Below are 11,279 nucleotides of genomic sequence, written 5' to 3'. Positions count from 1 at the left end.
GTGCTTCTTTTTATCTATATCATACTGACATCTGGTGGGAATGGATATGAATTGACCTACATGAGAGGGCTTGGACTGTTCCTGCTTTAATGTAATATCAGACAAGAATACATTATAAAATGTGAAAAAGTTATGTGAGCAGAAGGTGAAAATTATTTATAATTAGACTTTTTTTTAACAATTAAAGACTTTTAGATGTAGCTTCTTTAGAGAAATCTATGAAAGATTTTTTTTATCAGCTTTCTAGTTTTTTTTTTTTTTTTTATGGTAAAATAGGAATAGCTAAAAATATAACGCACACAGTTGACACAGGATGTGTGGTTATTATTCAAATATATTTTTTCATGATGCTCACTACTTCTTTTTATAGTGAATCAATGCCAAAATGCAAACACTTTTCCACACAGAAGCCAATTATCCCATCTTTGCAAAATCAAAGATTTTAAATAAATTTAGCAAAAGGCATTCCTACCTTGTCAATTTGTTCAAATATGTAAACAGAATTAAATTGCTGTACCGATAAACAGTATTTTTCTTTCATATAGAATGCAAAATATGGACACAGAAATTCACAATACTTTAAAGTATTCTTTTCTGAAAGAGAAAACATTCAGCTTACAAGGACAAGATTATACAGTGAGTGTCTGAGCTCTTTATCAGCTGCAGTGGTTATCTCATTTACATGTCTTTGGACAATGTTGTTCAATTACAAAGATTAGTGGTCAGAAATACCAGAACTTGGGAAAGTCAACATTCTCAGGCAGAAAAGGTCTCTCTACATTTACAAAGCAGACTGCTATGTAACTGAATATAACTGAAGTCAAGATCAGAAATATAATCTTCTCAATAAACAACATCACGGTAACTATTCTGGATTGAAAGCTCTTGTATTTAATGTGTTTGACAGTAGGGTGCTCACTTTCCATAACACAGACACTTCACCAACTTGACCAAATTGCCAACAGCAGACCATAACAAGTATGCCAGGTTCCTCCCTTGACCTGATACCGATAGCATCTCCAGTTTTGCTAGACCTCCCAGGACTTACTAGACTCAAAAGAAAAATGAAAGCTGTTCCCTCTTCAAAAGCAAGGAGTGTATGTGACGAGTTGTTCCATATAGTTGCTGCTAGATCTGATACTGTTGCTTGCCTGGGATTTTTATGAGTGAGACACTTAATGATCCAGCCTTCTTGTCCTCTGCTACAACCGCATTTTCACAAGGTTCTGTATCAACATATTGACGCCTCAGTGGGCTTAAATAAAATCTTTCTCCACAAGTCACAGCATATAACAAAATGATAACTGGAAAACATTCCAGTTAGTACAGAAATGAAATCTTGCCTCATACACATAACATTATCTTGATCAAAGGAAAAGTACTGTTATAAGTAGTTTCATGACTTGAATGAGAGACTGAGGTGGGTGACTCAATACATCAACACGCAATGAGCCTATGTTTCCTACACCATTTTTCGCTGAGAATGCCTTAAAACACAAAGTCCTTCGTAACCTTCATCATTAGTCATTTCACTGACTACCACAGCTATCTTTCACTTTGTTCTCAGATCTGATTTGCTCAGTAATACAAATATCTGTAAACTATGTATCATAAATGACTGGTAACCACTTGAAATTTCATCAGCATACTTGGCACAAGCATGGAGAAACTGTCAGACTGAGGGACCCTCTCTCATAGATCAGAGTTACCACTGCCCAAGTTCAAGCCCAGTTCTCAGCAGCTTTCAGCTGCCCTAGCTCTACAATTTATGATTGTCCTCTCAAAACAGACCCTCCTTGCTTTAAACGTGTTGTGATCTATGCAAATGGTTATTTATTAATTTATTTTCATGGTCAAAAGCAATGTTGCATATTTTGCAAAACAAGAAAACAAGTTTCTCAAAGTTCCAAGCTGTTCTCTAAAAAAAAAAAAAAAAAAAAAAAAAGAAAAAAAAAAAAAAAAGAGCTGAATCTAGAGATAATATTACCTCACATTTAATTTATTCTTTAATGGTAATGGCTCCTCTACAAGGTAATAATATGTTGTCATGTGCTAAATGTTACCTTTTCAGTTTTCAGAGAGACCTGATGACATCTGATCTGTCACAGCAGAGAATTTTTAAAGCTGAGCAGGCCCATGATCTAGGCAGTCATGAACCACCACCAGCCAAATGAATATCCCACTGGATATGGGGTATTGACCACCCTGTGGTCCGATGGCTGCACTGCCCCAGGGTGATTAGAGGTTACACCAAGGCTCTTCTTTTGTAGCTTCACTTTTGCAGCAGCTGAAGCAAATCAAAGTCCACCAGCCCATGTTTCTTTCTCTGTAACAGGGGCTGCTGTCCAATCATTGCTTAGGTAACCCACCTGGACTTTCCACCTACTAACCTTTTTTACTTCTTCAAGAATGTAGCCAAACATGTTTTTTAAACATGCTAAACATATTTTAGTTTCAATCTAGCTGTTGCAGTCTAATCCCCCAAAAATAAAGTTTTTTATTCATTTGTCTATTTTGTACTCAATCAGAAACAAACACTATCAAACTTTCCACTCATGTATGTAGATATAACATTCTGCTGAGCTTTTAGATATTCAGAAACCCTTTCTTCTAAGAAAACTTTCGATTAGGCCAGCATGTGCAAAATGAAATTTTATTTATAAAGTAATTCTGGTGTGTTACTGTGGAAATCTTTGGGATGTAAAAAGACTGGTCTAATATATGCTCTGTCCTCTCTAACTGGACTTACAAGAGCTCAGTAGTTTGCAGACAAGGGATCTAGGATATTTCTATACAGTGTTAGTCTCGAGAAGTTGCTCAGGCTAGTTTTAAATAACCTAAACAACTCTGCTACATCCCTTGAGGTCTTGCAATGAAAGGCTTCCCTGTTATCTGTCCTAAACCTTCCTCTTCATTTCATACGGTTATATCTAATTACAAAATATTTCTCTTCCTAGCCTGATATTTCTGTTGTTTAAAAACATGCTAAAAGTGGTTTTAGACAAGACAGATAACATAATAGAAAGCGATGTTTCTCTGATAAGAGGAGAAAAAAATGTAGCATAAAGTTTCAGTTCCTGTGACTTTGGAGAAGAGATAAAGTCCACGAGAGAAAAATCAAGGCTGAATAAATAAATTGTGCAAGGCTCCAGGTGCAGAGATGAGACTCCAGCTATTATGCTCTTTGGAATTCTGCCCTGCAGCCCAAATAGGAAACAGATAGTAATCTCATGCCTTATGTCCTCTGCTTTTTCCCTGGGAACACCTTCTTCAGCACTTAGAATCATAGAAAGATTTGGATTAGATAGGATTTCTGGTCCACACTACTCCTTAGGGCATGGCCAACTTTACAAGTGAGATCAGGTTGCTCCAGGACCCATTCAAATGAGTTTTGAATATGTCTGAGCATTGAGATATCACAACCCTCTCCTGGCACCTGTTCCAGTACTGAATCACTCTCCTGCATGGGATATTCCTTCTCAATTCCAGTATTTGCTTCTTTGCCAAAGAATCATGAGATGAGTGATAAATCTGTATGTAATTTATTAGTCAAACAGCTACACCATGCTCCAGATATGACATTTGCAGTTCAAACTACACAGTTTGTCCAGTAGCCAACTTCAGGTTTCTTTCTATTCTTCTCAGTCTCTCTATGGTGGTCTTGGGAAATTCCACGTAAACAAGCCAAAACTCCAGCCTTCTTTTGGAGTCCTTCAACAGTCATCAGGTGGCAATTTACTCAAACTCTCCCTGATCCCAGGATCATGCACCCAGTCAAACAGTTTCAAGATAGCTTTTGTGAAGAGAGAATAAGAAAAAAGTTTTGTCTCCTATGAAGGATGGCAGTCATTTTTAATGCCTTCATTCCCTTTCACAGTTGCCTGCAGTTCCAGGCAGTCCCCTACATTACAACGCCTAGATGACACAAACATTTTAAGAAAAACAGAAACTTGCAACACTTTGCCATCCCAAATGCTCAGTGCATATATCACCAGAATATTAAATAGTAAGCAAAGAGAGAGCATTGACACTTGGCCTAAGGCTGGCACAGCCAAGTGATGTTTAAGAATGTCTCTTTGAATTCTGAAGCACTCTTATGCTCTTTTCTGTTCATGTACCCCTGCTTTGAAGTTCATAAACATTCCAGTGAATAGCTTTTTGATTCAAGTGAATGCTTGAAAAATATCAATTCTCTGCAAAATGCCTGCACATAATTGAGTTTTTCAATGCAGCAGCACAAATATTTACTATTCAGTATTCTACTGCCTAAAAATCTGTCCTTCAGTCCAGGAACAACTATGTAGCCACGCAAGCAGCCATATATCAGCAGGGGCAAATAGTCAAACTAAATAGTTTGCACATGTAAATTGAAAATTGTTCTTCTATATGATCCGCTGAACAGATTTGCAAAATCCACATACAGATTATAAACAGTTTATGAACAGCAAAAATTATTTTCACAGTAATCACTATTTTCATTTTTTGGACCATTATTCCTTATTACCTTTTGCTTAAAGGTATGACAACTACCAGATATTTAAGTGCAATTTTTTTTTTCCATGCACATTAACGACAATGAATGATGAGAGTCTGCTGCATTTCTCACCTGCAGATGAGATAGTTTGGTACTGCAAACCATCAAAACATTGACTTGTAGCAAATACTCCAGTACACTAATTGTTTCATATAGAACTTTCTGGGCAAGGAAGTTTTAATTATTAAAGAGATGGAACTGTTTTGCAGTCTTCATACACTAGTCTTACATAGACAAAGAGAGAAGAGCTGTGACTCAAGGTCCAGCATTAATGACAACTACTAATCTTCAGGTATTCATGAGGAAAAAATGAAATCCATAGTGTATCCAACTGTTATAGTTCTGTGACTGACTTTACTCCTTGTGAGCTTAATTCTGCATGTTAAACTTGTGTCCTGAAACATAAGCTTTATTCCCAGATGTATTTTTAGCATGGATACAAACCTTATCTTTTGATGTTGTGGAAGGGCAGAAACAGCACAAGGCAACATGAGGCTTTACACAAGGCTCATTTTCCACCAGGAAAAGCTAACACAATGGCCTTTTGTTGGCATTTCTTCCGATTCCTGCTGAGGGAGGGTCCATTGAGATGATGCTGGCATGTAGGACACAAAAGGGAGCAGCATGGCTTGTAGATCCAGCCTTTCTCCTTTACACAGCTACAAGAGGCCCAGGGACCTAGCAGGTAACTAAAGCTTCCCCAAAACCGCTCCAACTTATGCCAGGCGTTGGGTGGATGTTTGCCAGGCTCTGAGCTCAGAAGGCACGTGGTCCGGTGCAGCTTTCCCAGTGGTCCTCGGTTCCTATGCTGTGAGGAAATGAGCTCTTCATCTCTGTTTGCAACAGGTCACTACCACACAAAGCATTTGTGGCTTGACTTGTTTGTTATGAATACACCGCCTTTCATTCTTGTAAGGAAACTTCTTGTTCTTTGAAGTGGGAACAAGTTTCCGAAAAAGAAAAAAAAAATAAAAAAAAATAAAAAGGCTTGTTTCATAATCTTTTAATCTGAACTCTTTACCAAATTATACAAGCACTATGTTTAAAGTTCCCATTGTGCTGAAGCATGCTTTTGTCCTGCAGTTCTGGTCCACTTTCATCAAATTCTTCTGATCTCTCAGATAATTTTATTATCTCTTGTTTCAAATGATAGAAGACTGACTTGGTCAATTCTTGTTTGCATCATTACCTACCAGTAGAAGTAAAAAACAGGAGGATGCTGGTCTCACATGGTTCTGTTGCCCTTGCCCTGGTGGGAACACAAATACCCTAAACATAACAAATGTCCCGACTATGAAAACTAGTCTGTCTCCCTATCCATTACTTTTGTGCAGCCCCCCCTCCGAAGCACTCTGAGGACTATAACACATTGCAACCTAACAAATTACCATGTACCAGTGGAGCCATGGCCATTATATTAGCATTACTGTGCTCTGAAACCATTTAAAACCTCAAGGAAAACATCTGACACTGATGCGCATTCTTTTGCATTAGATGCAGTTGGTGAGCATGATTGTTTCATCAAAATGAAGGCTGCCTGAAACATTTTCAACAGACTTTTTCAGACAGAACATGCTGCACCTCAGCTAAGACACAGTTTGAAGTATTACAAACAGGGCCAATCTGCCACAATGCAAAGCCATTATTTTTTAAATCAGAATCGGCAGTTTACACTAACGGCTCCCTGAGAAGATCCCAACAGTACTTCACTGCAGGCACAGAGATGGACAATGCAAAAAGTGGCAATATATTCAATGCTTAAGATTTTCCTTTAGTCTACACAGTTAAAGTCTTGCCCAATTCTGTTGTGCTTACCTCAGAGCTTTGGAATGAGGACAGCCAACAGTGGGAGAACAACTGATTGCAGATTATACAGAAAATCTAACCCAGATCTGCAGAATTTACCAAAAAGTGTTGAAATTGCTGGCCAATACAATAGCAAAGCCTGTATGCCATCTACACAAAATCATGACAATCAGGGACAGTGACCTGACTACGACAAAAAGGGGGGTAGTTCACATGCTGAATTGTAGAGCTTGAACCCAGAGAAACCTTGTAGAACAGGAGGATTGGGTCAACAGAAACCTCCTGGCATTGAACAAAGAGAAGCATGTGGAGAACCTCAATTTTGTAGCTGAGAGGAAACAACTCCATGAAGATTGAGAAGCAGCTGAAAAGGACTCAAAAGGACGTGGTAGACACAGGCTGAATAAGAGCCAACACTGTACTTGCCCTGTGCATACAGCAAACTTTACACCAAGCCACATTTGGAGGGCCATGGACAACATATCCAAGGAAGTTGTCCTCTGGTCAACACTGGTGAAACCACACTTGAAATAGACTGTGGCCAGCTGTGGGAACCCAGTTCAACACAGATCTGGAGAAAGAGAGGGGGATTGGCAAAGGGCTACCAGACAGGTCAGGGTCCATGAACACAGGATGTGATGAGAGGCTGAGGGGAGTTGGGCTTTGATTTTGCAAACAAGAAGCTAAGGTGAGATCTCATAGCAGTTTACAACACCTTGACAGTCAGTTACAAAGATGACACAGCCAGACCTTTCTCTGCAGTGCCAGACAAAACCACAAGGTTGACAGCCATGAGTTACATTTTGTGAAGTTCAGGTTGGACAATAGAAAGTATTCCCTCCACAGGAGAGTGTGACACAGCACTGAAACACACTGCCCAGAGACATCATGCATTGCCATCTTCAGAATTTTACAGGAAGAGTTGGCTGGGCAGAGCCACAACTGACCTAGTGTTCAGGAATGTTATGACTGCAGATGGGATCCTGATCTCCATAACCTCCAGAAGTCCTTTCTAACCCGATTTTTCCATGATTCTATGATATTTAAGTGATTGTGTGTCTATGTATGCAGAGGCATTCATTCAGGTATATTTCAGGGAAGCAAAACGCCAGGAGAAAGTAAGAGAGAAGAAAAAAAAACTCAGCAGTTTCCAAGTTTAGATGGTAACAAGCACAAGGTTCTCATGGTCATTGTTTGGACTGAAATGCCTAAAATCCACATAAGAATTTCATGGCTCTTGACTATGTCTGTACAAGAAGATGAGGAAAATAGGAATCCACTACTGACACTACAGAATGCCACGTTGTGACTTTTGCCCAGAGAGGTGTGCAGGCACCCCAAAATACATATTCCCTTGTTACTGCAGGTAGATGAGAAGCACATGCAAACCTCTTCCCTCCCAGCCCTTAATCACAAATTAGCCCAACTAGACTACCTGCTAATTCCTATAATTTATTGTTAATACAGCCCAGCTGTGAGTCTGCATGAGCACTCTTTCAGGTCATGGAAGAAACTATATTTTAGAGAGGTTTTCCTTCCAGAGTTTTTTTGTGAGTATAAACAATACAACACCCTGCAGTGCAGGAGACAGGAAAAGGTCCACATGTTGCATCCAGCATGCAGACCAGTTTCACCAGTCTACATCCAACTCATAGTTTCGTGTCCATCTACATCTTTCAGGGGACCACAGGACAGATGTTCCCCAGGCCAACAAATCTGCCTGGTTCAGCATAGCAGCACCCATGCATACTGGTCGAGGTCCAAAAGCACTATAGCAGTGATGTGCAATCTGACATTCAAACTAAAGAATTCCCTTACACGGGCTGAACTACTTGTGCATACGGGAGGTCTCCCAAGGTGTCAAGCAAGCAGCAGGAAATTGGCTATCCTAAAGACCCTGAAGTAGGCCCACTATTTTAATAACATATCAAAAGTGGCCACAGGCTGATCTCACCTCTCAAGATAATGAGCATCATGACACCCTAGTGAGAAATCTCCTGACCAGCCCTTATTGTCTGACTCCCCTATCTGTCCCTTCCTCCCCCCACAAAAAGCCCACAGCAGCTCTGTACAGTGAAGACCAGGATCCCTCAGGCTTCCTTTACCCAAAGCACATTCTTTCCCTTTCTGAGAAGCACTACCATTCTCCCCTCTGTTTCTATGCCAGTTCCTGTAAGCCAGCCAGGAAATCAAATGCTTGGTCTAAATCCCTGCAGCTGCGCATCACTGAAGTGCACAGGGGAGACAGCCACCCTTCCAGGTCTTTAAAGAGCCTGCATGCCTTATTACAGTTCCCCAAGCTTCACACCTCTGAAACAGAGGCATAAGCCCACTCCAGACTTGGCTACAGCTAAGAGCATTTTAAGAGATCTTTATCCATTCAGGCATGCCTCCACATGAAACAGTTGCACATAACTCTCTCCCAGTCTCCTCAATTTGTACAGGACTGGGCCTTTCCCCCAGTAATTGTATCATATAAATACAGTTTATTCACTGATTTTCCCATGGAAATATTCCTCTTTCACACTGTCCCTCCTTTACAAAGGCCTACCAAAGGAAGTGATCCTTCCATATTTCCCCACCTCTGGTAGGAATGAGAAGTATTTGCATTAAATACTGTCAAATTCTGGTTGTGATGGCAAATGACAAATCACCTGTCCCCCAAATCAAGAATATAGATTTAAAAAAACATAATATAACTTGTAAAAAATTTTTAAAACTTTAAAAGGCTGCATAAAACAGCCACATTCCAGCTTATGAACCTTTCAGACATAGTCACATCAACTATTCTTTCCTCTAGAGATGTAAAGGATAGAAAAATTGAGGGTTTTTTAGGGAAAGGGGAGACTTGCACCAAAAGTATCTGTCTGCCTGAGCTGACTTATATTAAATACAGAAAGACTTGAGATGATATCAGGACACTAAACAATATGGCGAATCCCCAGACCAGAAGTATTTTACTTTGCCTTTCACTGCTGGGTTCCACCTCCAGGCTTCCAGGCACCCATGAATCACAGTTTTGTAGTCTTTTTCTTTCTTCTTGTGTCTCATTCAGCACATCTAAAATCTGTGACCAACTGTATTTGGCACATGGGATGAAAATGCATAGTATTTAAAAGGCCAAAAAACTTTCTTCAGCCCAAGGTGTTACATTTAGCTGGGCCTTGAACCCTCTCCAAAGTTTTCCTCTCCCTTCCACAGATGGACTGCCCAATGTAATATTTTTTCAGATACTAAAGATGTTTGTGAACTTTTATATCTTTGATACCTTTCAAAAGAAGTCTTCTAATATTTTTGTCTTTCTGAGAAACATAATCCTAAAATTACCCTAGTTCTGAGCAGAAACAGAATAATGATGAATCTGGAAATAAAAGACCCATATCCCTTGTAACACTTTCCAATATAACACTTGGAGAAGGATTATATAAGGAAACAAATAACAACAAAAACACAAAAGCATCAGGCAAGCTGAATACCTTCCAGGGTAGTATAGCTTAGTAAAGAAGACAAGTAATGTTGATCCATGAGAGACAGTATGCTTGGGACTAAGTAACAAAACACAGAAACTCCTTTTAAGAAGAGAATTAAACTATGGAACCAAACAAGAAGTGAAGGGAGTTAATGAAAAATTTCCAAAGGACAAGATGAGAAAAGCAGAATGTATAAAAAGCAAGGAATGAGAAAAGTGTGCTAAAATGAAAAATTTGAATTGCCAGGCAGTGAGGGAGCTGAGAAGAATAAACAGAACAGTCATAATAAGGATAAGGTAAGAATATTAGACTAACAATAGCTAGCCTTCAGAAAAGATGGGGATCATGAGGAACAGAGAAAAGTGAAAAATCAGTCTGGTTTGCATGAGCTTTAAGAGACTTCAGAGGATAGGCAGGGAGATGAAGAAATAGGCATAGACAATACGGTTGATGTTGAGGCACAAAACCAGAGATACATGGAAGGGCTTATCCACTGAACAAAAAATAACAATTGTGGTGAGCTGTGCTTAAATATATACATGCCTGTTTTGATAGCGTGGGAGAGAAGGGTCCAGAGCAGAGTACCACTGGTTTTTAAAAAGGTATTTTCTTGGCAATAACAACAAAAATGACACGAACACTGCTAGTGAGAAAAGAAAGATGAATAGTAAGAATCAGGGGGAAGAAAATAATTTGTTTTTGTTATCTTTAAAGCAGTTGTATCTCTCAGAGAGGAAGATAAGAAAGGTAGAAACAGAATTATTGATGAGTATGTGAGCAGACAAGAAAGAAGGAACATACCTGGGTGCTATGAGCATACCAATATCACTGGCCAGGAGCAAAAGTGCTGCTGATAGGGCAAATATAAAGATAACATAGAGACCAAAACCAATACCCTGGTCACATTGCTAAGAGAAGTGCCTCAAAACTGTTAAAAATTTGAGCAGAGTCAGTCAGTTAGGTTGGAAGAAAGGTGAACTGAAACCCCAGTGCCATGATAATGAAGAAGGAAACAAACCTCTGTATCAAGCACAGTGCCAGCCATTTGATTCCAAAGCAAAGCAAGGATGGCTGATAGTAGAATGACATGAAGCAAGAACATTGAAGGGCAAAGTGCTACTAAGCAGCTCATCCCTTAATGCTTGAAGATTATCATTAAGGTTACATTTCTTTCTTGCAGAATCTCTTTCTAACTCGGTGCGTTCCTAACTTGGTGAATTCCACTAACATGGATCTGAGGTTTCTCTTCTCAGAAGGAGGAAAGCAGCCATACAGCAAGGTGAAAAAACAAAGTCTGACGTGCCAAGAAGTATAGCACCACCATTTTTCTCTGCTACGATAGGTATATCATCACTGTGCACTCAATAAATTTATATTTTGACCTTATAGACTTCAACTGTAGCACAAACAACTCTAGGGAAGACTTCAAAAACAAGAGAATTGAGGTGCTGCGTGACTACACCCAAAAT

Source organism: Tyto alba, unplaced genomic scaffold (genome assembly GCF_018691265.1).
Source record: "Tyto alba isolate M040663 unplaced genomic scaffold, T.alba_DEE_v4.0 Super-Scaffold_14, whole genome shotgun sequence".
Lineage (NCBI taxonomy): Eukaryota > Metazoa > Chordata > Aves > Strigiformes > Tytonidae > Tyto > Tyto alba.
This window is presented reverse-complemented; position numbering follows the sequence as displayed.